At 49.3% G+C, this 27,519-nt stretch overlaps 2 long non-coding RNA genes across 6 annotated transcripts in view; one reads left to right on the forward strand and one right to left on the reverse strand.

Moving 5' to 3' along the window:
• Window positions 1-1,052: 1,052 nt before the first annotated feature.
• On the reverse strand, window positions 1,053-26,925 carry LOC140609289 (uncharacterized). 3 transcript variants are annotated; one of them, XR_012011182.1, is made up of 5 exons: window positions 26,182-26,925; window positions 23,600-23,705; window positions 19,873-20,099; window positions 15,567-15,727; window positions 1,053-1,877 (listed from the first exon to the last, which is right to left on the reverse strand). It is a non-coding gene; the product is annotated as an uncharacterized lncRNA (long non-coding RNA). The 3 variants fall into 3 exon arrangements; XR_012011184.1 differs by lacking the exons at window positions 1,053-1,877; window positions 15,567-15,727 and adding an exon at window positions 15,734-16,016 and having other exon boundaries at window positions 26,182-26,920; XR_012011183.1 differs by lacking the exons at window positions 1,053-1,877; window positions 15,567-15,727 and adding an exon at window positions 16,047-19,697 and having other exon boundaries at window positions 26,182-26,919.
• The window catches only part of LOC140609290 (uncharacterized), a 101,809-nt gene continuing 100,583 nt past the window's right edge, over window positions 26,294-27,519 (forward strand). Inside the window, exon 1 of one of the 3 annotated variants that reach the window (XR_012011187.1) lies at window positions 26,294-26,742. This is a non-coding gene — a long non-coding RNA (uncharacterized lncRNA). The remainder of the gene's footprint in view (window positions 26,743-27,519) is intronic. The other 2 variants (XR_012011186.1, XR_012011185.1) reach the window with 2 other exon arrangements.

A 27,519-nucleotide genomic window follows, 5' to 3' on the forward strand; every position in this document is an offset into this window, starting at 1 on the left:
CCGCACAATGTGTGGGTGTGTGTGTGGTGTGCTGGAGGGGTGTGTGGGTGCAGTGCGGAGGTGGCTGGTGGTGGTACACGTTGAGTGTGTGTGACGTGTGAGTGTAATGTGTGTGGTGAGGGGGGTGGTATGGAGTTGTGGTACGTGTGGTGTGCGGGTGTGCAGTGTGTGTGTGGGTGTGCAGTGGGGATGGGGTTGCAGCATGTGTATGTGGGGGTAATATGTTGGTCCCATGTGTGTGTGTAGTATGTGTGTGTACAGTGGGCCCGGAGTTTGTGGGTACAGTATATGGTGGGAGGGGGTGCGTGTAGTATGTGTGTGCGCCATACATGTGTACAGTACATGTGTGCTGTGTGGGGTGTGTGTACATGTGTGCACGTGTACCTGGTGGTGGGGGCGTGTGCTCCTGGCAGGACTGGAGGGGAGTCTGTGGGGTCAGGCCCCTGGCGCCGCTCCCACCCCCACACCCCTGGAAGCAGAGCTGAGCGGTCACTGTCTTGTGGTAGCAGTGGCTGTCCGTGATTCTAGAACATGGTCTGAGCCCGGAAACCATCACGGGAAGCCTTCAGGATTCAGTTCCAAGCCTCTTGCAGCAACCTTGCCCACCTTGCCCTCCCAGGGACCTCCTTGTCTATGTGTTTTCCTGTCTCTGGGCCCCTGTTTACGCCATTTCCTGTCTGTGGAAGGCCCTGCCCATCCTCTCCACCTCAGAAAGCATCCTTGTCCTTGAAGGCTCAGCTCCCAGACACTGGACGGTGACACCTCCATGGGCACTTTCCTGACTCAGGCCCGCTGCACTCGGAGCTTCCTGGATAGGCGCACACACTGGATAGCCGCTGAGCCACCCAGACTCCCCTACCTGTTGATTCCTAGGGGTCTTTTGTACATTCTAGATTTTACCTAGAATAGGAATAAGCTCTACTGGTTTAGGACCTGGCAATAGCTTCTCCCATCCTGTCATCCATCCACTAATCTTGTTCACAGTATCCTTCCTTGGCAATGGGTCCTTCATTTTGATGTAATGAAAATCAAACTTTTAAAATTTGTTGTGTGCTTTTATTTATTTTTGTTGTTGTTGTGTGCTTTTAAAGTTTTAAGACATCCTTTCCAGGGATGCCTGGGTGGTTCAGTGGTTGGGCCCCTGCCTTCGGCCCAGAGTGTGATCCTGGAGACCCGGGATCAAGTCCCACATCATGCTCCCTGTATGGAGGCTGCTTTTCCCTCTGCCTGTGTCTCTGCCTCTCTCTCTCTGTGTCTCTCATGAATAAATAAATAAATAAAATCTTTAAAAAAATAAAATGTCCTTTCCGGTTTCTAAGTCACAAAAATATCCTCCCAGGTTTTCTTGTGCTAGCCTTATACTTTACCCAATATTTTGAAAAGCAACAGGTACTCTGCGATGCTTTGCAGACGCTATCTTAGTCCTTGGAGACTGCTTCAGATACTTGACGTGTATCAATTCATTTAATGCTCACAACCCTGGGAGGCTGGCACTATTACTATCATCCCCATGTCACATTTGAGAACACTGAGGCAGAGAGATTAAATGACTTCTTTAGGGTAGCACAGATGACAAGTCGAGGAATCTAGGAGTCTGGCTCCAGAGACTGTGTCTTCAATGTCAATGATAAACCATCTCTCTCAGGTGACCTTCACAGCAACCTTCAGTGTGATGATTAATTTTATATTTCACCTTGACTAGCAGAGGAATGCCCAGAGAGTTGGCAAATTGTTTCTGGGTACATTCCTGAGTGCATCAGCCTTCAGCCTCAGACTGAATCACCCCATCAGCTTTCCTGCTTCTTCAGCTTGCCAATGCAGATCGTGGGACTTCCTGGTCTCTTCAACCAGATGAGCCAGTTCCTACCGTAAATCTCCTTTAAAAAAAAAAAAAAAAAAGTTTTTATTTATTCATGAGAGACTCATGAGAGACCCAGGCAGAGGGAGAAGCAGTCTCCCTGCGGGGAGCCTGATGTGGGACCTGATCCCAGAACCCCGGGATCATGCCCTGAGCCGAAGGCAGATGCTCAACCACTGAGCCACCCAAGTGTCCCAGTAAATCTCCTTTTGTATATTTCTTTATTTTCCTATTGGTTCTGTTTCCCTGGAGAGCCCTGATTAGCACATTCAAGAGTGACTGAACTGGTGCCACTCCAGGGGATGGGGGAAGGGCCTTGCCCCAGCTCACAGCCCCAGCAACAGGCAAAGGCCATCTGAGCTTCCAGCTGGTGCCTTGAGCTGGGCACTGCTATCTTACCTTCTTTCCCTACTGGGGAAGAAGACCTGAGATGAGGAGCTGGATCCAGGCAGCTCGTTTTATAAAATGATCTCCCCTTCCAAAATAAAATAAAGATAAATAAATAAAATGATCCCAAAGAATAGATTTGGATTGGTTGGAGAGAGCAAACCAGGAAGGGCAAGCCAGTCCATGGATGCCTTTGCAGACTGGTCACTGCGGTGGCAGCTGGGGCTCCATCATGCAGGGAACCTCTGAGGAGCACATAGAATGAGTCTCAGAATTGTCCTGTGAAGAACAGGGCAGCATTTATCAAGCAGCTTCCATCCCTCATTGGCCGAGAATTGTCCTGTCACGTGTATGAATGAATGGCCAGAGTACCCGTTCTGGTTAGAGAAGCCTCGGGGCAGAATGGTCACAGATACATCTGACAGGTGCTGTTGGATGCCCTCATGCCCCCAGCGAAGCTGGGTGCCGCAGCCAAGGTGGGGGCAAAGATGAGCACAGGATACGGGAGGCCCAGGTGCTGCCTGGAGTTGTCCCTACCTGGCACACCCCACCTAGTGCCCAGAAGTTTCTCTCCCTGCAGGCCTGTCTCATTTCACCAAGCAGATAGTTGGCTTCTGGGAGGTGGGTATGGGCACATCAGCTTATTGATCTTTATTCCCTCATGATGCCCAGGGAGGTCCTGGGAACAGAGCACACTCTGTTATGTAACAACTTCATCTTTTACTGAACACTTTCTTATTTTTATTTTATATATTTTTAAGATTTTTATTTATTCATTTGAGACAGAGAAATACCAAGAGAGAACATGAGCCAAGGAAGAGCAGAAGGAGAGGGAGAAGCAGGCTCCCCACTGAGCAGGGAGCCTGGTATGGGACTCTATCCCGGGTCCCCAGGATCACACCCTGGGCTGAAGGTGGCGCTAAGCCGCTGAGCCACCCAGGCTGCCCCACTTTAAAAAAAAAAAAAAAAAAAAAAAAAAAAATATATATATATATATATATATGTATTTATTTATTTGAGAGAGACAGAGATAGTGAGAGTGAGCACAAGCAGGAAGGAGAGGGAGAAGCAGGCTCCCCACTGAGCAGGAAGCCCCAAGCGGACTCTATCTGGGGATGCCAGGATCCTGACCGGAGTTGAAAACAGACACAATGGACTGAGCCACCCAAGCGCCCTACTGAACACCTTTTTTGTTCCTGGCTGGTTCCAGGGGTTTTTTCTAGCTGTGCTATCACTTTAATCCTAGTGATGGCTCTGATATAATTGCTTTTTGGATTGGGATGGGGAGGCTGAGAGGTTTGGGGCTCACTGTGACAGAGCATCTAGGTGTGTGTGTGCCCTTTGTCATGGTCTTGGTGGGAAGATGATAGGTGGGGGCAGTGAGCATTCTCAGTATAGCCCTTTGGTAACATTCTCTCACCTACTGTAACCCACCCACCAGATCTACCCCCTACCTCACAGCTGAGGGGCAGCTCCACACTTCTGTGACTTGTTTTCAGCAACTAGCCTAACAGTCCTTGGGGGCTCCTTCATTAGGTCACAGAGGAGCAGCAGGGATGCTCTTCCTGGAGATTTCCACCAGTGCCTTCTGGGCTTGCACAATTCGGTGGCAGCAGGGATGGATAAAGGGACAAGAGATTCCTTGGAACTATAGCCTTGGTCATAGTATAAAGGCCCTTGGTCAGGAACTGTCAGCCCTTGGTCAAAGGTAGGATCTGTCCTTGGTGTCTTTCCTGCATTTTCCTCCCCTGACTCCCACATCCTTTAGCCTAGCCCTGGTCCTGGGCTCCTGGCTCACACCACACTCCCCTCTAATGCCACCTCCAAGAGGTAGCCCCAGCTGACACTTAGCTGTTTATATAGGGGATCTATATTAAAAAGCAGGATCAAACAATGTGTATCACTGCTCAAACTGCTCCTCTACTTAACAGCCATCTCTCCATGGACTGAACACGGGCCCAACTTTTTTTTTTCCCCAAAGATTTTATTTTTACTCATTTAAAAAATATTTTATTTATTTATTCATGAGAGACACAGAGAGAAAGGCAGAGACACAGGCAGAGGGAGAAGCAGTCTCCCCTTGGGGAGCCAGATGCAGGACTCGATCCCAGGACCCCGGGATCATAACCCAAGCCAAAGACAGCTGCTCAACCACTGAGCCACCCAGGCGCCCCTTATTTATTTACTCATGAGAGACATACAGAGAGAGGCAGAGACATAAGCAGAGGGAGAAGAGGGATCACGTCCTGAGCTGAAGGTAGACGCTTAACCACTAAGCCATCCAGGTACCCCTCTTTTTTTTTTTTTGAAAGATTTTATTTATTTATTTGAGAGAGTAAGTGAGAGACAGAGACAGAGAGAGAGAGAGAGAGAGAGAGAGAGATTGAGCACGAGAGCAAGCATGAGAAGGGAGAGAAGGAGAGGGAGAAGCAGGCTCCCCCCTGAGCCAGAAGCCTGACAGGATCTCAATCCCAGGACCTTGGGATCCTGACCTGAGCTGAAGGCAGATGCTTACTTGACTGAGCCACCCAGGACCCCAGACCCAACTCTTTCTTTTCAGTGGCTGCTTGATGTTTCAGAACACACACGTGCCATATTTTTAACAGGTTCTCTTCCCATCCTTTAGGGAGAAACTGTCATGGGTGAAGCTCAGCTCTGGGGACCAGAATTTACATTCAAGTAGGGAAAACAGGAAATATAAAAGTAATTCTATGGGCAGCCCTGGTGGCGCAGCGATTTAGAGCCGCCTACAGTCCAGGGTGTGATCCTGGAGACCCGGGATCAAGTCCTGCGTCGGGCTCCCTGCATGGAGCCTGTTTCTCCCTCTGCCTCTCTCTCTCTCTCTCTCTGTCTTTCATGAATAAATAAATAAAATCTTTTAAAAAAAGGAAATATAAAAGTAATTCTATAAATATACAGGAGTACCATGAATGGTGTCAAGTATTATAAAGAAAATAAGAGTAGAGGATTTGGAGAAAGTGTGACTCTAAGGTGACACTTGGCAACCCAAATACATACTTCTGGATAACAAAAAGGATGCATAGTTTTGGGCCAGATCACATGTTGCTGGCAACACTATGATGTGGATGGTGGAGATGGAGAAGGGATGAGCCCTGTGGCATTAGTCTTCCCTTTTGGTGTCCTCAGGGCAGGTGCACAGGCTGGCCAGCAGGCCCACAGTTCCTGCCAGTGAGCCCCTTATCACAGACCCAGCAGGCTCCACAGAGCACTGGGGTGACCCCTCAAAGTAATAAGGGACTTTCTTATTGGTAAAACTGAATACAATGCCTCATCTGCCTCTGCTTTCACAATATCGTAAATGAAGTTGCTCTCAAGAGGGAAGTTTCTAATGAGCGTCCTAGGGTTGCTGTAACAAACCACCACACACTGGGTGGCTTAAAACAACAGTAGTCATTGTCTCACAGAGCTCTGGAGTTTAAAATCAAGGTGTCGGGGATCCCTGGGTGGCTCAGCGGTTTGGCGCCTGCCTTTGGCCCAGGGCGTGATCCTGGAGTCCCGCGTGGGGCTCCCGGCATGGAGCCTGCTTCTCCCTCCTACTGTGTCTCTGCCTCTCTCTCTCTCTCTCCCTCTCTCTCTCTCTGTCTATCATAAATAAATGAATAAATAAATCTTTTAAAAAATAAAATAAAATCAAGGTGTCGGCAATGTTGTTTCTTAGGGCCTCTGAGGGAGAATCTGTTCTGGGCCTCTGTCCTAATTCCTGGTGGCTGACAGCAATCCTTGGTGGTCCTTGGTTTGTGACAGCATAACTCCAACCTCTACCTCTGTCATCACATGCCATTCTTCCTGAGTATCTGTGTCCAAATTTCTCTCTTCTTAAAAGGACACCAGTTATCAGATTAGGGCCCACCCTCATAACCATGTCTTGATTACATCTGCAAAAGCCCTATTTCCAAATAAGGTCACATGCACAGGTACCAGGGTTAGAACTTGAACGTTTCTCTTGGACATAATCCAACCCATTACAGTACCTAATGTCACCAACATCATCAGCACCATCCTGGACATCATCACTGATGTGGGAAACAAAGGCAGAGGAGAAATTATTAAATTTCCTTACTACTTCCAGGCCATTAACAAGTCCCTGAAACAGGCAGAGTGACATTCCTCTTAGGGACTCAGCTGTCTCGATGTTAATTCTTGCTAAGGGCAAAAGGCAATCTTAGCCCCACCGCCAGGATCCTGTGAGTCCACTTGAACACAGAAAGATTCCTCTGGAAACTTCCTTTATCTCTACTCCCCCAGATACAGGTTGGCAATCATCCCCCAAGGATATGACCTACCGATATACATCTCAAGGGTCTCATGACTGAGTTTTTACTAAACACTAATAAATGACCTTTCCTAACAATGGCTAGTCCCCTCGGGATCCTGGAAACCTTGTTTCCAAAATACCTGGGAGGCTTGTGCTCTCCCTGACCCCCTCTTGAATGTATATAATGGGCCATACCTCAGGACCGCAGTGCAGCTCTTTCCACCCACGGGTCTTGACCTCGTGCTTCAATAAAACCACCTTTTTGCACAAAAGACATCTCAAGAATTCTTTCTTGGTTGTTGGCTTCAGATCCTAACATCTTTCCTACATCAATCACCACAAAGCTTCAATGTTAAAAAACAAACACACTGGGGGCCCTGGCTAGCTCAGCTGGTAGAGCATGCAACTCCTTGATCTTGGGTTTTTGAGTTCGAGCCCCACATTGAGTAAAGAGATTACTTAAAAATAAACTCTTTAGAGCAAACAAACAAGCAAACACACAAACATGCTTTATCAACAAACAGGATATGCCTGCTTTGGTATGGAAGTGCCCCCTTATCTTAGTATGTACTTGGACACGACAAAGGTAGGCCCTGCCCAGCACCTTCTCAAACTGCAGCTCCCAAACGAATCAGAGTTTGGGGGTTTTGTCAGAATGCAGACTCGGTCAGTAGGCCTGAGGCAGCCTGGCATTCTGCATTTCTGCCAAGTTCCCAGGTGATGCCTCTGCTGCTGCTCCACAGACTGCAGCGTGAGCAGCGAGTGTCTGATGGATTGCCACCATGCAGGCCTCTGTCCTGCCTAACCCCAAGCATTGGTCGTGTACAAAGAGACTCGTTCTCTTCCTCCCATTGATGAGGAAACAGGACTAGCTCAGGACAAAGTACATTGACAAGTCCTTGAAACAGACAAAGGGACGACCTTCCTCTATGGACTCAAATGCCTCAATGTTCATACTTTGCTAAAGGCAGAAGGTAATCTCAGCCCAACCCCCAGGAGCCTGTAAGTCTACTTTAACATATAAAAATTCCTTTAGAAATTTCCTTTATCTTTAAACCCCCAAGATACGTGTTGGTGATCATCCCTCAAGCACATGGTCCACTGATACACATCTGAAGGATCTCATGACTCAGGTTTTATTAGACAGTAATAAGTGACCTTTTCCCAATGATAGTTACCCCCTCAAGGTCCTGGAAACCTCGCTTCCAACATTCCTTAGAGAGTATGCTATCCTCAAACCCTCCCAACTCCCAGGTATATAATCAGCCACCCCTCAGAGGCCCAGGACAGCCGCTCTTCCTGCCCATGGGTCCTGTTCCCGTGCTTTAATAAACCCACCATTTTGCATCAATGACATCTCAAGACTTCTTACTTGGTCGTCGGGTCCAGACCTCACCTATATTCCAAAACTTCACCGTGACCTTTGGTGGATTTCAAGAGCCAGCCTGGCAGGCTTTATACAGGTCACTTCCATTTAGGTGGTCCCTGCTATGACATCCTTCCCTTTCTAACCCATTCCCCTTTTGCATTCTGTCTTTTCCTAGCTTGCCATTAGTATGCCAGTGGGCAACCTTCATGATGTGGACCCCACTGGGGAGCTGAGAAGAAACTCAGCTGGAGGGCGGACTGCAAACACAAAACAAAACACACACACTCAGCCCAAAGACCCCCACTCCTGGACGCCATCCAGACTCGTCCCTTTATTATTTTTGTTCTTTTTCCTCTTTAATGAGATCTTGCCTGAAAACAGCCTGGGCGTTGCTAAGGTAACGCCTTAGAGCCTTCCCGAACACATCATTGTTTAAGGCCTGAGGCATTGGCCTGGAGGAATTTGCTATTTGTTTAAGAGATGAAAGCCACAAACTTCCACACATTCTTCTCCAGTTTCACTCAGTCCCCTTGGGCAGTATGGCCCAGAGTGAGCACAATGGGTGGAGAGGATGCACGGGGACCCAACAAAATAGTGGGTGCTTGTGAGGGGTCCTCACCACCCAAACACAGAGATCTGGAATTTCTCTTGATGGGACAATGGGGAACAAGTGTCCTCATGGAGGGTCTGAGAAGGACACGATGGAGGAGGAAAGCCTCTCAGTGGTGGTCCCTCTCAACTTTGAAATCTGGAAATAGTGAATCGTGCCACACTCCCCCCGCCCCAGCATCAGGCTAACAGATTGTATCTCTAGGAAGGGTACCAGGGATCCCCACGAGCCATCCATCTGACCTGGATGATTAACCCAGGGAATGTTACTCTGGGGTAGGAGGTGTTTCCTGACCCCTTTAACCAGCTCCACCAAGGCCCCACTGAGGCCTGCTGGTGGGCAAGACAGGCACCAGGGAGGCAAGGTGCGTGGTGACAGGGCCACCAGGGCTTTACGTCACTCTGGATCTGCAGCTTCTTGTCAGGAGGGCACTGACCCTACTCAGCCATAGAGTGATCTCGACGTCTCTTTGTCCTTGTTTTTCTTTCTGTCATTCTGCTTCTCTCACTGACAACCCCCAGGGCTCTCCTTCTATGTGGACCTCCACTCCCTAAGTAGTGGTTCAGAATTCACTAGCTGCCAGGCATGGTTACCCCTGGGTCAGGTGCGCTCACCCCTGGTCCACACGCCCCGGCTCACTTGGGAGCTGAGGTTGTGACAGGTCTTCTGAGGTCAGCTCATCCATCCAGTATAGAGTTCACAGTAAAGTGATGCTTTCGGAGGAATTCTGAAGAGAGAATGTCTAATGAGGAAGCTTGATTGAATGGTATAGGACAGCCCCTCTCCTCTGTCATGCATGGAGACTGGTAAAACGCGCATCACTCATCAGTACTCCTGGCCTTAGGGGCACCGGGGTGGCTCGGTCTGTCGGTTAAGCATCTGACTCTTGATTTCGGCTCAGTTCATGATCTCAGGATTATGAGATTTCTCCCCACATGGAGTTCTGCACCCAGCAGGGATATTCTCTCTCTCCCTCAGCTCCTACCCCCACTTGTACCCTCTTTCTCTCTAAAATAAATAAGTAGGGGGCGCTTGCGTGGCTCAGTGGTTGTGTGTCTGCCTTTGGCTTGGTGTGATCCTGGTGTCCTGGGATCAAGTCCCGCATTGGGCTCCCGGCAGGGAGCCTGCTTCTTTTTTTTTTTTAAGATTTTATTTATTTATTCATGAGCGACACACACACACACACACACACACACACACACACACAGAGGCAGAGACACAGGCAGAGGGAGAAACAGGCTCCATGCAGGGAGCCTGATGTGGGACTTGATCCCGGAACTCGATCCCGGGACTCCAGGATCATGGCCGGGGCTGAAGGCAGGTACTAAACCATTGAGCCACCCAGGGATCCCCAGGGAGGCTGCTTTTCCCTCTGACTCTCTCTGTCTCTCATGAATAAATAAATAAAATCCTTTAAAAAAATAAGTAAGTAAATAAATAAGTACGTAAGTAAACCTTAAAAAATTAGTTCTAGCCTTAGACTTGTAGTTTTGGAGGTTGGCTGTGCTGACTCTAGCCTCTGAGAGGACACAGGCTTAGAACAGAGGCTGGTCTTGAGGGCCCAGCCCCAACTGGTTGCCTACAGAAAACACTTGAGAAGTTTGGCAGTGAATGAAAGGAGAAAATAGGATGACTCCACTGAAGTAGCAGGACTGATGTGGGAAGCAAAGGCAAAAAAAAAATTAAATTTCTTTATTACCTGTAGCCCACTGACAAGTCCTTGAAACAGGCAGAGTGACATTCCTCTTAGGGACTCAGCTGTCTCGATGTTAATTCTTGCTAAGGGCAAAAGGCAATCTTAGCCCCACCGCCAGGATCCTGTGAGTCCACTTGAACACAGAAAGATTCCTCTGGAAACTTCCTTTATCTCTACTCCCCCAGATACAGGTTGGCAATCATCCCCAAAGGATATAACCCACCGATATACATCTCAAGGGTCTCATGACTGAGTTTTTACTAAACACTAATAAATGACCTTTCCTAACAATGGCTAGTCCCCTCGGGATCCTGGAAACCTTGTTTCCAAAATACCTGGGAGGCTTGTGCTCTCCCTGACCCCCTCCCAACTTGAGTGTATATAATGGACCACACTTCTTGACCCCAGTATAGCTCTTTCCACCCACGGGTCTTGACCTTGTGCTTCAATAAAACCACTTTTTTGCACAAAAGACATCTCAAGAATTCTTTCTTGGCTGTCAACTTTGAACCCTCATGTCTCTCCTACAACAGGGTCATGTGCACATTGACCCAGAGAGATGTATGCAGAGATGCCAAGGAGATACATGCAGGCAGGCACATATGCACAGAGTGACACACACACACCTACAGAGCAAGAGAAACAGAGCTCCAAGGGCCACAGAGGGACACACACCCGGGGAGACACACAGCAAGTGACACAACACACACAGCAGCACACCCACACCCCCTGACACGAGCGGAGATCTGAAGAGAGCTTGTGGCTGAGGCGACCTAGCCTGGTGGAGGGGGTGAGGCATCCCCCTTTCACACAGGTGAGGCAGCCAGCGCAAGAGGGAAAAAAAAGAGGGCAAAAAAAGAGGGCAGCCCTGGTGGCTCAGCGGTTTAGCGCCACCTTCAACCCAGGGTGTGATCCTGGAAAACTGGTGTCGAGTCCACCTTGGGGTCACTCCGTGGAGCCAGCTTCTCCCTCTGCCTGTGTCTCTGCCTTTCTCTCCTTCTGTGTTCTCATGAATAAATAAATCTTTAAAAAAGAGGGAAAAAAGAGCCATCTTTTGGGTGTCCAGGATGTTATGGGAAAGCAGTTGTTGAGCTTATCCTCTGGAGAGGAGAGGGGGAATGCTATGGCTAGCAATTCAATATAATCCCTTTTCACAGGAAAAAAAAAAAAAGTGTTCCTTGAGGTTGAAAAAGACTAAATAAATAAATACAAACAGGAGTAGACATACATTTGGAGAAGTTGCCAGAACTCGGATGGATTCTGAGTCCGTTTAGTCAGTGGCCCCAGCACCCAGAAGGAACCCCTGCACCCCCAGCGCCCTGTCGGGAAGCAATTGTAAGGCCCCTGAACGTCTGGAGGAATGCGCAGTCTGGGCTGCAGAGCCCATGTTGCCCAGAAGGGTGGCCACTGGCTGCCTGGGGTTCTCCCTGCACAGGCACCCACGTGGGGAGGGGGGACCACGGGGGAATCGGAACCTGGATCTCAGCCATGGCCGGTCCCCTGGGGGCAGGGCCAGCTCCTGAGCAGCTGCAGGGGGAGATGGAGGAGTTGCTCCCGGGGTTAAGACGCAGCGCTCACACTTGAGCCAGGGACATCAGGGATCTTGCCAACCGGTTCATTGATCACAGAGAACTGAAGCTCAGAGGTTAAGCGGTCGGCCCGCGGGCGCGCAGTGAGTTATGGAGGCCTGGCATTCTCGGTCCACACCCGCTGGCCCTTAGGTCAGTGTTCTTTTTGCTTCTTGGAGGGAGATCAAGTCCGAGTGGTTGCGCTGGTGGGGACAAAACCCAACAGTAGGTACAAGCGTCTCCGAGAAAACACTGGGGACCTGTCACAGAAGTTTCTGCCTCATTCCACTTGTAGTATCTCCCCTCCTTTGGGCCAACTCTCCTCGATGAAGATTCATCTTGGTCACAAGAGGGATACAATGAGTCTTTCAGAGTGTAGGTGATTTGGATGGAATCAGGAAGGGAGTGAGCAGAGAAGCTACCTGGCAGTATTGGGGAGCAGGCTATGACTTTGGTGCCGCCTGGGGCCTCCGCGTTTCCTCTGCCCCCACCCACCGCTGCTTGGGAATCCATTCATTCCCAAAGTGGCATCTGGTGGGAGTGGGTGCCAGCCAGTTTAGCGGGAGAACCCAAGGACAGGGTCTCAAAGTGGTAACGGAGGGGTCTTCCCTCAGGACGACTGCAGAAGCCTTGCTGGGCCGATAGGCCAGTGGAAGCAGTCGGGATTGCAGGCCAACCGGGCCTTCTGGCTAATCTCTTGGCGGAGACTGGTGATGGCGTCCGAGCCCTTCCTTAATGTTGGTCTCACGCAAAACACGCCTTGACCGTCCCTTCGGTGCCCTGGGCACCCCCAGGTTGGGAAGTGGAAGGATGAGGCCGGGTTCCTGTGCTCTGCGGGAGGGGCAGGGGCTTGCTTGGGCTAACGGAGTCCCCAGCCCCTGGCGACCAGCTCCCGGGCAGGCCTGCTGCCGGGCGCCTCTGCTATTCTCCGGGGCCCGCAGAGAGCTGGGGGCAGCTCATCTCAGAAAGGGTGGGTGTCCTGTTTACACCCGTTAGGACCCGGGCCTGGCTCTGGGGCCAGAGGTGAGAGAAGGACAGGCAGTAAAGAGCAGGGAACCAAAACCAATCTCCCCTCCTCTCCCCCCACCCCCGAGTGACTGGTCATTGAGATGAGAAAACAGCCACAAATTCCTCCTGCCCCCAGCTAGGAGCTTCCTTTTGAATGCAAAGGAGAGACCCGGAGCTCTCCGCAGAGTCAAACGTGGATCTCCATCTCAATGCCCAGAGACAAAGGCCAAAAAATGCGAGGAATTTCCAAAGTGCCTCTTGCAAACAGCATCTCCCCCACCCTCTGGCCCAGCTCCATGGCGCCGCGAGGCGAAGGGCGGCTTTCTTCTGTGGGCCTGGCCTGGCCTGCTGCCCACGCACTAGAAGATAGAACCTGAGGACAAATAAAATTAAGGATCTCCCTTTGCAGCCTCGAGTTCTCGTGCCCCTGTAAGAAGATACTTCTGTGAAGTCAGGTGACAGGGGATGGTCCCCAGGCTCTCCTGCTCGCTCCCTGGGGTGGCCAGCCGCTGTGATGGCAGGTCGTGGAGACGGATGCACCCCACCCACTCCGGGGCAAGTGAGAATGTTCTCTCTTTCTGAGGGAGGGCCTTTAAAAGGAGCCTCATTTGGCTCAGGGTTCTTTTGTTCTCCTTCCCCTTCGGAGGCCGAACAAAAGGGAATAAGCTTCCAGGACGTCATAAGGAGTGAAGAAAGAGACTGGGAAAGCGCCCATAGAATTCTCATTTTAAGACACTTTTGAGACACAGAGAGGAACACTCGCCGTCCTGAGGCCATTGGCAGTCTGGGAAAATGTCTGCTGGCCCGCATTGTGCCCATTTATTTCACACGAATTTCTCTTCCCTTCCCTGCAAGATGCTGGGTTCTTTGGGGGACACCAGGACCCCTCAGAAGGTGAGGAATAAAACAGAAGACAACCCCTAGATAATCTCATGTTTGGGGGGTGGGTTAGGAGTGGTGACAGTAGATTGCACGGAGGGCACCTGGCTGGCTTCTGTCAGTGGAGCTTGGGATTCCTGACCTTGGGCTCAGAAGTCTGAGCCCTGTCAGCGGTAGAGATGACTTAAAAATACAATCTTAAAAAAAAAAACAAAACAGAAGAAACACCCCACATTGGCTTGCACAACCTATGCAGAAGTGCTCCACTTCTCACATACCAATATTAGGAAATGACCTTGCTCACTGGCTGCCCTGACCTACAACTCGGTAGGTAGTAGGCTTGCTTCAGGCTCTCCTCACTCCCCACTGGCTGCCAGACTCGCTTCCCTCAAGCCCCAGCCTACTCACACCGTTGTTGATGTTAGAACCTTCACCAGTACCTGCTGGACGCTCGTACCTGGCCCAGGGGTCTCTGTGTGACACTCAGAGTCTGACAGCAGCCTGGGGTCTCCTCTTCCCAGTCTCTACAACTCACTTCTTACTGCCTTTCAACAGGACCACCCTTGCCACGAACAGTCTGTTTCACCTTCTTGATTCTTACTCCATCCAACATGGAGAATACCTCCCTCCCTCTTCTCTCTGTGGAGGCTGAGAAAAGGCCATTCCACCTTGAGTTCAGCGTTAGCCCAAGTAAAGCCATCTCCGGCCCCTGTGAATAAGAGCTGAACTTTACCTTACTTCAGTTAAGCTCCATATTAGAATGAGAATAGAGCTCAAGCCGGCGGCAGGAAGCCCCATATTAGAATGAGAGCAGAGCTTAATGCCCGTGAAAGCCCCATATCAGAATGTAAACAGAACTTGAGAAATTCCTCCCCCCCTTCTGGAGGTCCCCTAGACCAGCCCATAAAACTCAGCTGGATCCCACCTCGGGGTCCAAGTCCCTGGTCCGCTGGGTCGGGTGTACTTGGACCCAAGCTCGAGCTTGTTAATAAACCCTCACGTACTTGGATCGGTGTCTGCTCCTTGGTGGTTTCTCGGATTCGCAATCTTGGGCACAACATTCTCCCCCATTTCAATATGGCATTTCACAAACTACCCACCCCTCTTCACGGCTCATCACATTCACTAGCTAGCTTGAGTTAACTTTTCCTAAAGTAAGGTCCTCTGACAAACCCCACCTCCCCTCTGGTGTCAGGCAGCCTGGCCTCAGAATGCTGAACAGCCTAACGCTCTTACTTGCTTACCCTTGGGGAAGTGATGGACCTTTGAGCCTTTTTTCCCTCATCTGTGAAGTAGAGAAATGACTACCTACCTTATAGACCTTCGTGATGATCATGTGAGATGAATAGAACATTGTAAGCGCTCAACACCTCTCCCTCTTTTTTTCCCCCGACTCCCCCCAAGTCTGATGTAGTCAGTGTGCCTTGCTTTCATGGGTTCTTTTCTTTTCTTTTCTTTTTTCTTTTCTTTTCTTTCTTTTCTTTTCTTTCTTTTCTTTTCTTTTCTTTCTTTTCTTTTCTTCTTTCTTTCTTTCTTTCTTTCTTTCTTTCTTTCTTTCTTTCTTTCTTTCTTTCTTTCTTCTTTCTAAGATTTTATTTATTTATTCATGAGAGACACAGAGAGAGAGAGAGGCAGAGACACAGACAGAGGGAGAAGCAGGCTCCATGCAAGGAGCTCGACGTGGGACTCGATCCTGGGTCTCCAGGATCACACTCATGGGTACTTTCTGCTCTGGAACTGCCTTTGGGAACTCAAATGATTTATAACCTCCTTGAGGTCAGGGCTGTTAAAGAACAAAATTGAAGTGAATAAATGTGAAGACCTTACTGGCTTTATTCGGTGACTCATGAATCAGCAGCATCCCATCTAGTAAGTAGAAGGAGCTCTGAGAAGTTGTACCAAATGGAAAACTTACAGGTAGAAGGAGGGCAAGGCGGTGATTCTCACAAGGACCGAATCCTTCAGGCAAAGTCATCTTCCTTTGGAGGATGCCAGATGTCTATCAGGGAGATTTCCTCACTGGTGTTGACCAGGAAATTCCAGACTGACCGGTGAAAATTACATTCCTAGGAAAGGCTGAAACCAAAGTTGGGTTAGGTGGCATGGGTCTTAGCATAAGTGACTCCATGTTGGGCCTGTTGTCTTTTTTTTAACAAGGGAGACCGTATTCTAGTGGTTATTTTTATTTTATTTTATTTTATTTTATTTAAGATTTTATTTATTTGAGGGCAGCCCTGGTGGTGCAGCAGTTTAGCGCTGCCTGCAGCCCAGGGCGTGATCCTGGAGACCCTGGATCGAGTTCCACGTTAGGCTCTCTGCATGGTGCCTGCTTCTCCCTCTTCTCTGCCTCTCTCTCTCTGTGTCTCTATAAATAAATAAATAAAACCTTTAAAAAAAAGATTTTATTTATTTGAGAAAGTGAGCAAGAGTCAGAGAGAGAGAGAGAAAGACAGAGAGAGTGAGGGGGAGGGGCAGAGGGAGAGGAAGCAGGAGGCTCTCTGCTGAGCAGGGAGCCCGATGTGAGACTTGATCCCAGGACCCTGGGATCATGACCTGAGCTGAGGGCAGATGCTCAATCAACTGAGCCACCCAGCTCAGTTATATTCTGATGGTTCTTAAAGTGAGGTCCTCTGACTGTAGCATCATCATCTCTTGGGAACTTGGTAAGAATGCAAATTCCCAAGCCCCACCCCAATCCCGATGAATCACCAACTGTTGGGTGGCCCAGCAATTTGTGTTGTACCAAGCCTTCCAGATGATTCTGATGCATGATCAAGTTTGAGGACCACTGTTCTATTCTATTGGTTGGATTCTGAATATACCACAAAACTCATTAAGCTTCGAAAAGCCAGGCAACCAAATCTCCAACTAATAAAGTTGCCCTATTTCCCAGATCTGGCTCTCTTTATTCAGTTCCTAGAGGTAGGCACCTTTCAGACAGTTGGTTTTCTTCCTCTATGCTTCATTGTCTGTGTCCTCTCACTGACATTTTGTGGCAGGCAGGAGCTTGGATGGCTGTTAACAGACAGGTATAGACTCCCAGAGACCCACTGCGGTGTGCATTCCTGGGCCTTGATCCTCTGAGCCCGTGTCAGGGTTTCCCAGGAGGCAGACAGAAGGCAGTGCTGAGTGGAGGGAGAGAATACAGGCAGCGTGTGCTTGGCCTTTGTGGGAGCTGAGGGGGAAGATTCACCCTGTACCCCAGGCAGCTTTCCTCAGGGAGCAGGGGCTGCCTGTGCAGCCGAGGAGGGCCAGCCTGGCATGAATGGAGACCTTGTATTGAAGACCTCACTGGAGCCAGGAGTCAAAACACAGGGGCTTTTCACGAGCAACCTCGCAACAGAGGCGGCATTGAGCGTGACTGGTGGCTTGCGGGCAGACGTGGGGTCTGGTAGACGCGTGGCATCAGTGGAACAACATTGCTGCTCCTGCTGACCCTGCCTTGGCTGGGTGGGGGCTTAGATATCTCCTTTCAGAGGAGAAGTCTCGAAAAGCCGTATTGCCCGTGGCTTAGGCTGCTCTGACATCCTCCCCTATGTGGTATGAGTCAGTGTTCAAGGTTGTAGCAGGCACAGAATGTGAGTAAGAGGATCCATGTGTCCAGGGAGGATGCTGGGATGCTGGGCAGGAACGGGTTAAAGGCAGCTGCTTGGAGACATCGTCAAAGCACAACTCCACTGGGGCTTGCTATAAGGCCAGGGAGGATGCCAGCCATGCTCTATTTGTTGAAGGGGGGGGGGGGGGTGGAAGCCCAGTGTGCCCCTCCCAAGGGGTCACTGAGAGGTGAGGAAACACACTGCTGGGGGGCTGTGCAGGGTCTACCAGTCAGAGACAGATGACAACTGCCCAGGGGCATCAGGACAGGGTGATAATGCGGACCAAGGTGTGCCAGGGTTCATGTACCAAAGGAGAAGACTTTCCCTCTGTCACACATAGACACATCCTGTCACCTGCAGCCAACCTTCACCTCCCCAAGGTGGTCAACTGATCAGCTAGCCAGGTGCCTGGCTTCCTCTCTCTTCTTGCACTGTCCTTTTGAGGATGACCTGTTGTCCTGGATCACCTGGGACCCAGGATTTCCTGGGACGCAGAACATTTGGTGCTAAAATTGGGACAGTTGGTCACCCTACTATCTTTTTTTTTACTCCATGTGAAACTTCTTATACTTATCTCCTATGACTCACCCACCAAGAATTTGATAACAAAAGGGGATAGGACTGTTTGGCCACACGCAAGCATGGTTAATGGTGCATTGTCTGCAGATATGCTAGATGTGTTGAAGCCCTGGGTTAAAAGAAAACGAGGAAGTAAGTTATACCTTTAGTGTAATTACATTAAGGAGGTGGTGGCTGTGCTTTCTCCATTTTCACTCTGTGGACACACTGATCCTCTACTTCTTTGCTCCCTTGTGTAAGGGCTCTTGCACTTACGCTGGCAGGTCCCACTCATCCCTCCAGAAGGCCCACACTGGGTGAGGTGGCCTCTCATGTGTCTGTAATGTCATACATGAGATGTGCACACATGCACGCGTGCGCACACACCCCCCCCCACACACACACTTACCTGAACATGCACATATATGCCCCGCCCTCCTCATGCTCAGTTCTTAATCAGCTCTAGAAGATTATGATCTCCTTAAAGGAAGGATTGTTTTCTTTCCTTTTTTGGTATCTGCTGCCACATGGAGGGCTCTGGATTTCCCATCCAGGAGAGAATTAGGGACAACTTCACAGACAAGTGGGCCTACCCGGTTGCCTTGAGCAATTTAGTGCCAGGCAGTGCCCAGGTGCTGACCCTGGAGGGTAGGGATGGGGTGATGGCCTTGTGGGAAGGAGCTATGTAGTACCTGGCTGCTGCCCCTGCTGCCCCTGTCTCCAGAGCAGTCTTGAGTCAGCCCTCCTGATGTCTGCTCTCGGCCCCAGGCTGGGTGGCTACAGCTATCATGCAGTGGTGACTCACTGCTCCCTGGGGCTCAGTTTTTTCCTGAGCTCCTGGACAGGCTGGCTCAGGAGGGTCTTGCATGCATAGCCCTCTCAAAATGACAGCTGCCTCAGGGGCCCCTTGATTTTGAGGGAAAATGCTGATCTGCTTTTACTCTTCCATCAGAAATGAATGATTCTGGGATCCCTGGGTGGCGCAGGGGTTTAGCGCCTGCCTTTGGCCCAGGGCGCGATCCTGGAGACCCAGGATCGAATCCCACGTCGGGCTCCTGGTGCATGGAGCCTGCTTCTCCCTCTGCCTATGTCTCTGCCTCTCTCTCTCTCTGTGACTATCATTAAATAAATAAAAATTAAAAAAAAAAAAAGAAATGAATGATTCCAACCAGGTTATCTTGGGGCAACTGTCAGCTGGTGTTTTGTGGTCACATTTGGGCTGTCCACCTGTCTCCTTCAGAGGTCTCCCCTGAGGCCACTGCCACACTGTCATGAGCTCACAACCTTGGGGCAGGAGTCCCCTGGAGAAAGCCTGGGGGCACAGGGTATGAACTCACGGTGAGTACCAGGAAGGCCAGGGCTCTGGGCCACCAGCAGCTTTTGGCACCTAATAGGGCTTAGCTAACCAGGGCATGAATCATGGTCTCTCTTCCTTCTCTTTTGTTCTCACATTCCCTATCTATACCTCTCTTCTCCGCAGCTGGCAGCCCCTGCACCTCAGCCAAGGAGAGGATGACGTGGATGAATGAGTCTCTGTCAACCACCCTAGCAACCCCAATACTGCTTTGTTTTTCTTTGCGGTACTTATTACAACCTGAAATTGATTGCCTGTTTTATGCTGTTTTTCCAATTTGAATGGATTGAGACCAGAGACTGGTTTATTCACTTAACTGTGTCCCAGCGCTCAGGACAATGCCTAGTACATCATAATTAATGAGTGAATGAAGGCCAAGTATTTGGTCCCAGGCCCCAGGCTACAGCAATCTAGTACAGGGCAGTGCTGAGGTGCCGTGTTTAGAAGTTTCCTGGAACATGGGGCATCTGGCTGGCTCAGTCGGAAGAGTATGCAACTCGATCTTGAGTTTCGAGCCCCACATCAGGTGTAGAGGTTACTTTAAAAAAAAAAAAAAAAAATAGAAGTTTCCTGGAGCAGAGAGCTGGGAGCCTAGGGCTAGAGAGCCCTTGCAGTTCTAAAACCACGTTTGTCTTTTTTTAAACCAGGGGACCCACAGGAGGCAGGAAGTTTTGGACAGAGAGAGAGTGGCCCCTCCTAACTGCGTGCCTTACCTTCTGAGAGGGGAAACCTGCTGGCTCTCTCTCTGTGCTCTTTGCATCTTCTCAGAGTTCTGCTCTGCTAGTGCCCACACTCCTTCAGTTCAGAGCGCTGAGTTCATTTATCCTCCTGTCCTCCGATTCTGCTGCTCTGTGACCAGGGCTCCCCTGGTGACGCAGCAACTGGTCCTGGGAGGGACAGTGATGGTCCTGTCTGTGCCCGTGCTCCAACGACTAACAAACTGAGGGCCAGATGGGTAAAGTCATTTGTTTGAGACCACATGGACTGCCCTTGACAGAGCTGAGAATTCATTCATTTATTCATTCACTGAACACACATATTGATTTTTTTTAAAGATTTTATTTATTTATTCATGAGAGACTCAGAGAGAAGCAGAGACACAGGCAGAGGGAGAAGCAGGCTCCCTCTGGGGAGCCCGATGCAAGACTCGATCCCTGGACCCTGGACCCCGGGATCATGTCCTGAGCCAAAGGTAGACGCTCAACCACTGAGCCCCTCAGGCGTTCCTCACCAGGGGCATTTACACATTGGAGACCAGGCTTCATGTTCCCCAGATGTGTAGCAAGATACTCTTGCTATTATATTGGGACCAGGAGTCCTACCCAATGGGATGCGGGCAGAAGTGATGTGTATTGTCCATACTCCTTCCCCTTCAATCATACATTTAAGATGACAGCCTCACGAATTAGAAGCAGTCCAGGAGTGCCAAGTGGAACCCCCTGATGCTCACAGGCTGTGTTTGGTACTTATGGGTGGGCGTGGCCTATGTGTCTTGACAGGAAAACTAGCAAAAAGGAAAAAAGTAACTAACTTCAAAATCATAATAAACTTAATTATAGTTGTTTAGGGCTGCATACATATGCACTGAAGATATTTTTTTTTTTGCACTGAAGATATTATGAAAAGACTAAAAATAAAAAACTTCAGGGAACCTGGGTGGCTCAGTGGTTGAATGTCTGCCTTGGGCTCAGATCACGATCCTGGGGTCCTGGGTTTGAGTCCTGAATTGCAGGGACTGCTTCTTCTTCTGCCTATGTCTCTGCCCCTCTCTCTGTGTCTCTCATGAATACAAAAATAAAAATAAAAAACTTGAGGAGACTCATTGCCTTGAGATGGAAGACAGAGAAGGCTAAAAGATGGCACAAAAGGAGCTTCAGATGGATCAGTAAAATGTTCTTTGTTAAGTTGGGCCACTTATGTGGATATTATGTTATCATTTTTTAAAAAGATTTTATTTATTTACTCATGAGAGACACACAGAGAAAGGCAGAGACACAGGCAGAGGGAGAAGCAGGGTCCATGCAGGGAGCCTGACATGGGACTCGATCCCAGGTCTCCAGGATTACGCCCTGGCTGAAGGCGGCGATAAACCGCTGAGCCACCCGGGCTGCCCTTATGTTATCATTTTTAAGATTTTAAGTAATCTCTACACCCAACGTGGGGCTTGAACTCACAAGCTTGAGATCAAGAGCTGCATGTTCCACAGATGAGCCAGCTAGGTGCCCCTCTTTATGTTTTTTTTTTTATGATAGAGAGAGAGAGAGAGGCAGAGACACAGGAAGAGGAAGAAGCAGGCTCCATGCACCCGGAGCCCGACGTGGGATTAGATCCCGGGTCTCCAGGATCGCGCCCTGGGCCAAAGGCAGGCGCTAAACCGCTGCGCCATCCAGGGATCCCATTACTGGGTATTTGAAGAAAAAAAAAAAAAAAGTCCGTTTCACTCAAGAATGTTTTTGATGAAAAAAAAAAAAAAAGAATGTTTTTGATGAAGCTGTATAAGATTGATTTTGTTGAATCTTTTTTTTTTTTTTTAAAGATTTTATTTTTATCTATTTGAGAGAGAGAGAGCACAAGCAGTGGGAGGAGCAGAGAGGGAGAAGCAGGCTCCAAGCTGAGCAGGAAGCCTGATGCGGGACTCGATCCCAGGACCCTGAGATCATGACCTGAACAAAAGGCAGACACTTAAATGACTAAGCCACCAGGTGCCCCTAATTTTATTGAATCTTAACCCAAGGTTTTTTGTTTTGTTTTTTTTTAATTGTTCCATGTGATGATATAGAAAATACACACGAGGGCAGCCCAGGTGGCGCAGCGGTTTAGCACCGCCTGCAGCCCAGGGTGTGATCCTGGAGACCGGGGATTGAGTCCCACATTGGGCTCCTTGCATGGAGCCGGCTTCTCCCTCTGCCTGTGTCTCGGCCTCTCTCTCTCTCTGCGTCTCTCATGAATAAATAAATAAAATCTTAAAAAAAAAAAAAAAAGGAAATTCACATGAAGCACTTCTAGTACATGTTAAAGATGGTTGTTTTGAGGAAAAAGCAGGTGCGAGTTTTGGGAGTTGTGAAGTGAACTAGCTGCTTTCTTCACGAACACTATTTTTATTATTTTTTTACTTCAAAGAATGACAAATTATTTATTAGACTTGGATATTTTGCAGATATTTTTGAAAGTGATCAAAGTGAGACTGTCACTTCAATGAAAACAACTGATAGTAATCGTTTGTTGCCAATTATAAAACATCAGCTTTAAAGTAGAAATTAGAATTTTGGAAACCTTGTATCCACCTCTGTGAGGTTGACAGCTGCCTAATACTTAAAGCCTTCTGATGGGATTGGTGTTGAGATCAATGAATGTAGCTTTGATATTATATGAGATAGGCCCTTGCTTGGAGAAGTCTTATGATTTTTTTTTAAAGATTATTTATTTATGTATTTATTCATTCATTCATTCATTCATTCATTCATGAGAGACACAGAGAAAGAGAGAGGCAGAGACGCAGGCAGTGGGAGAAAGCTCCACGTAGGGAGCCGGACATGGTCCTCGATCCCAGGTCTCCAGGATCACACCCTGGGCTGAAGGCGGCGCTAAACCGCTGAGCCACCTGGGCTGCCCAGAAGTCTTATGATTTAATGAACCCATATATATATATATATATATATATATATATATATATATATATATATATATATATATATATATATATATATTGGTAGGCTCCATGTCCATTGTGGGGCTTCAATTCACGACCCTGAGATCAAGAGTCACATGCTCTACCAACTGAGCCAGCCAGATGCCCTAATGATGATTTTTTTTTTAAGATTTTATTTATTCATGAGAGACACAGAGAGAAAGGCAGAGACACAGGCAGAGGGAGAAGTAGGCTCCCTGCAGGGAGCCCAACATGGGACTCGACCCTGGGACTCCAGGACCAGGCCCTGGGCCAAAGGCAGGCGCCAAACCGCTGAGCCACCCAGGGATCCCCCCCTCCCTTTTTTATCCCCAACAATGATTTTTTAAATGATCAATCCGTAAGATGACAAAATCATGAATAGATACAAAGACCCATTCAAAATTCAAGAGAGACTAGTGTATTTCATTGTAACAGAGTATAAAAGTTCAATGATATGGTTTCAAATTCCACATTGGAAGTTACCTTTATGAAGCTATACCACTTGTTGAGAATCAGAGAAGAATACACACAATTATCAGAAAAGGCAATGAAAGGAGAGCCTGGGTGGCACAGTCTATCAAGCGTCCAACTCTTGATTTTGGCTCAGGTCATGAACTCAGGGTCGTGAGATTGAGTCCCCTGTTGGGCTCCATGCTGATTAAGGAGGCTACTTAGGATTCTCTCTCTCTCTCTCTCTGCCCCTTCTCCCCACCTCCTTCTATCCCTCTCTAAAAAAACTAGAAAACAAGAAAAAGCTATGAACACATTACCTGTTCAGTGGCGAATCTGAGTGAGGCCAGAATTTCTTCGCACTTCAAAAAAAACAGCATATCACAGTAGATTGAATGCAGAAGCGGATACGAGAATCCAGTTGTCCTTTATTCATCCAGAGAATAAAGAGATTTGCAGACATGTAAAACAATGCCACTCTGCTCACATGTATATTTTTATTCTGTAATATAATCTTTAAAACTAAAAATGTAAAAAAAATAAAAATAAATAAAACTAAAAATGTTATTTATGTTAACATGGAATGAGATCATTATTGTTCATTTAAATGAATCCGTATTTTTTTAGATGTTCTTTTTTTTAAAAGATTTTATTTATTTACTCAAGAGACACACAGAGAGAGGCAGAGAGAGAGGCAGATGCCCAGGCATCCCTAATTTTTTGTTTTAATTTCTAGTTTGGCCAATAGCAGTACAGAGAATCCAGCTATTTTGTGTCTGGAACACAACACTCTGCACCCAATCCCAACGTGTGTGTTTTCCCACACCACCAAGCTGTTCTCTGACACCAACTGGGTGTCCTATAATACAATGGAATTCTGACACTGTCTCTCCCTGGAGATGGCATCAGATCCCACAGGCTTAAGGCTTAGCCTTACAACACTGTCCCCTACTTCCTTCACCCCTTTAGATCCCAATCAAAAGCTAATGTTGGGATGCCCAGGTGGCTCAGTGGTTGAGCCCTCTGCCTTCAGCTCACGTTGTGATCCTGGAGAACCGGGATTGCGTCCCACATCGGGCTCCCTGCATGGAGCCTGCTTCTCTCTCTCTCTGGGTCTCTTATGAATACATAAATAAAATCTTAAAAGAGGGATCCCTGGGTGGCGCAGTGGTTTAGCGCCTGCCTTTGGCCCAGGGCACGATCCTGGAGACCCGGGATCGAGTCCCACGTCGGGCTCCCGGTGCATGGAGCCTGCTTCTACCTCTGCCCATGTCTCTGCCATTCTCTCTCTCTCTGTGACTATCATAAATAAATAATAAAAAAAATTTAAAAAAAATCTTACAAGAAAAAAAAAAGCTCATGTTGTCATCTGTGCTTCTCATCTATCAGAGGTTCCAATGACCCCCTTCCTGGATTTAGATTAATCTGCTAGAGTGGCTCACAAAACTCGAGAAACATTTTATTTACTAGATCATCAGTTTATTATAAAAGGGTGTATTACTCCCGGAACAGAAGATGGAAGAGATGCATAGGGCAAGGTATGTGGAAAGGGTGGAGCTTCCCTGCTCTCTCTTGAACAAGGCACGCTCCTCAGCCTCACCTCTTCACTAACACAGAAGCTCTGCCCTCCCTATTTTTTGAGATTTTTTTCTTAAAAGACTTTATTTATTTATTCATAGAGACACACACGCACACAGAGGCAGAGACACAAGCAGGCTCTATGCTGGGAGCCAGACGTGGGACTCGATCCCGAGGCTCCAAGATCACGCCCTGGGCTGCAGGAGGCGCTAAACCGCGGAGCCACCGGGGCTGCCCTGTTTTGAGTTTTTATAAAGGCTTCATTACAGAGGAATATTTTTTTTTTTCCCAGAGGAATAATTGATTAAGTCATTGACCACTGGTGGTTGAACTCAATATACATACAGCTCCTATTCCCTCTCCCGGGGTTAGAGGGGTGGGATAGAAGTAGTTCCAGCCCTCTAATCACAACATTGGTTGTCCCGGCAACCAGCCCCTCATCCTCGGAGCTTTCTCAAAGTTATCTCATTAACATAACAAAAGACACCTTGAAAGCTCTCATCACTTAGGAAATTCCAAGGGTTTTAGGAGCTGTGTGGCAAGAATGGGAATGAAAACCAGATTTATCTTATTAAATATCAACATATCACCAACAATAGTTAAGACTGTAAAGGAGGGCAGCCCCGGCGGCTCCGCGGCTTAGCGCCGCCTGCAGCCCAGGGCGTGATCCTGGAGGCCCGGGATGGAGTCCCGCGTCGGGCTCCCCGCATGGAGCCTGCTTCTCCCTCTGCCTGTGTGTCTCTCATGAATAAATAAATAAAATCTTAAAAAAAAAAAAGACTGTAAAGGAATCCAAAATCCAGAAAGTTTGAGAATAGAGGGAACACAATGCAGGCAGCAAGTTACAGGACTGTTGGGGTTGTTGGAATTGCTGATACGCTAGACGGAGTGTCAGGGAAGCCAGAGGGTGGCTTCATGGGGACCTGCTACTGCCCGTGAGACTGGGGGACGAGGAAGGCGCGGTGTCCCGGTGACCACGCTCAGGGCCTTCCTTTGGGACTTGCTATTAGAAAGGGCTAGAGGGACGCCCGGGTGGCTCAGCGACTGAGGGCCTGCCTTGGGCTCGCCGCCGGGGGCCGGCTTCTCCCTCTGCCTGTGTCTCTGCCTCTCTCTCTCTCATGAATAAATAAATACATCTTTGAAAAACTAACTTTCAAGTGTCCTCTGCAGTCTAGGCCGCCCGCACCCGCAGGCCGGCAGGGGCGGCGCGCTGCCTGTCCCCGCGGCCCACGGCGGCCTCACCTGCAGTGGCCCTCTTCCCAGAGTCTCCCCTGGCTCCCACACCGGCCTCCTGGGCCCAGCTTTCTTGTCATTAGCTCATTACCTCCGTCTCTTCTGCCAATTAATAAAAAGGCGTAGGCGAGTCCCTCGAGGGTGTGGCGTGGGCCGCAGTGCCCGCGAGCAGCGCAAGGCAAGGCGGGAAGTCCCGCCAGCGCCCAAGCCGTAAGCTGATTGGCCGGAGCGCGGGGGACAGCCGGGGGCGGGCGCTCATTGGTCAGCAGCCAAGTCGCAGTCCTACGCCACCACCCTAGAGCGGGAAACCCATCCCAGGCCGCCGTGCTTCTTAGGGCGCAGGCGTCGGAGTCTCCGTTCCCCATCCTCCGATTCCATGTTAGGATGAGACCCCTTCTCTCTCCCCGCCGCATCCGCCTGCACCTCCGCGGCCGGCTCCTAGCACAGCGCAGTAGTGCCCGTGCCCCATCCTTGGTTTGTGTTTCCGGGGTTCCAGTTCCCCGGGGAGGTGGGCCGCAGAAGGGCCGCCTTTGCCGATCTGGCGAATCTGCCGAAGGGCAACGAGAGCCTCGGTCTACGTCACGGGGCTGCGTCATCACGTCCCTTCGTCTCCTCCGGCTCGTCGCCTGCCGTCGTCCAGAGGCGAGGAGGGGTGAGTAGAGTGCGAGGAGATGTTTGAGACCGCATCGGCGCAACTCATGTCACGGGGTGTTGTCACCCTTGTTCTTTGTATTATTAGTTACTGTTCATGTCTTACCGCCCCTCATTTATAAGTTAGACTTTGCCGTCGGTGTGTGCGTATAGGGACTCTCGGAAGTGTCCGGCATGGCCGGGGGGCCTGGAGCCCTTCCCCCGAGGATGGGCGGCGCCCGTTGTGCTTGGTACGACGTAAGTGCTCGGTGAATACTGGATGAGGGAACAGATGGCTGATTGTTCTGGGCAGGAGTGGGAGGTGGGGTGCATCCCCACCCTGGAGTTCGCGTCCGACGGCTTGGCCCTTCCCTCCCGCCTCCCGAGTCCCGGGGTCAGGGGGAGAGACCCGCGTTGGGAGCCTCGGGAGCCGGCTCTGCCCTAGCGCATGCGGTTCGCAGGCAAGAGCCGGGAGCTTGACGTTCAAGTCTGGCTCTCACGTGGTGGTGGTGAAGTCTTGGGCAAGCCGCGTAAGTTTCTTTCTGTCATTTCTTTCTTTTTCGTAGACTCTAGGTTTTATTTTATTTTTTTAAAATATTTTATTTGTTTATTCATGAGAGACACAGACACAGAGAGAGAGAGAGGCAGAGACACAGGCAGAGGGAGAAGCAGGCTCCATGCACCGGGAGCCCGACGTGGGACTCGATCCCGGGTCTCCAGGGTCACGCCCTGGGCTAAAGGCGTCCCCGCTGAGCCACCCAGGCGTCCCCATTTAAATTTTCTTAGTCTCGAAAGAAAT

The sequence above is a fragment of the Canis lupus genome, chromosome 18 (assembly GCF_048164855.1).
Source record: "Canis lupus baileyi chromosome 18, mCanLup2.hap1, whole genome shotgun sequence".
In the NCBI taxonomy this organism is placed as follows: Eukaryota; Metazoa; Chordata; class Mammalia; order Carnivora; family Canidae; genus Canis; species Canis lupus.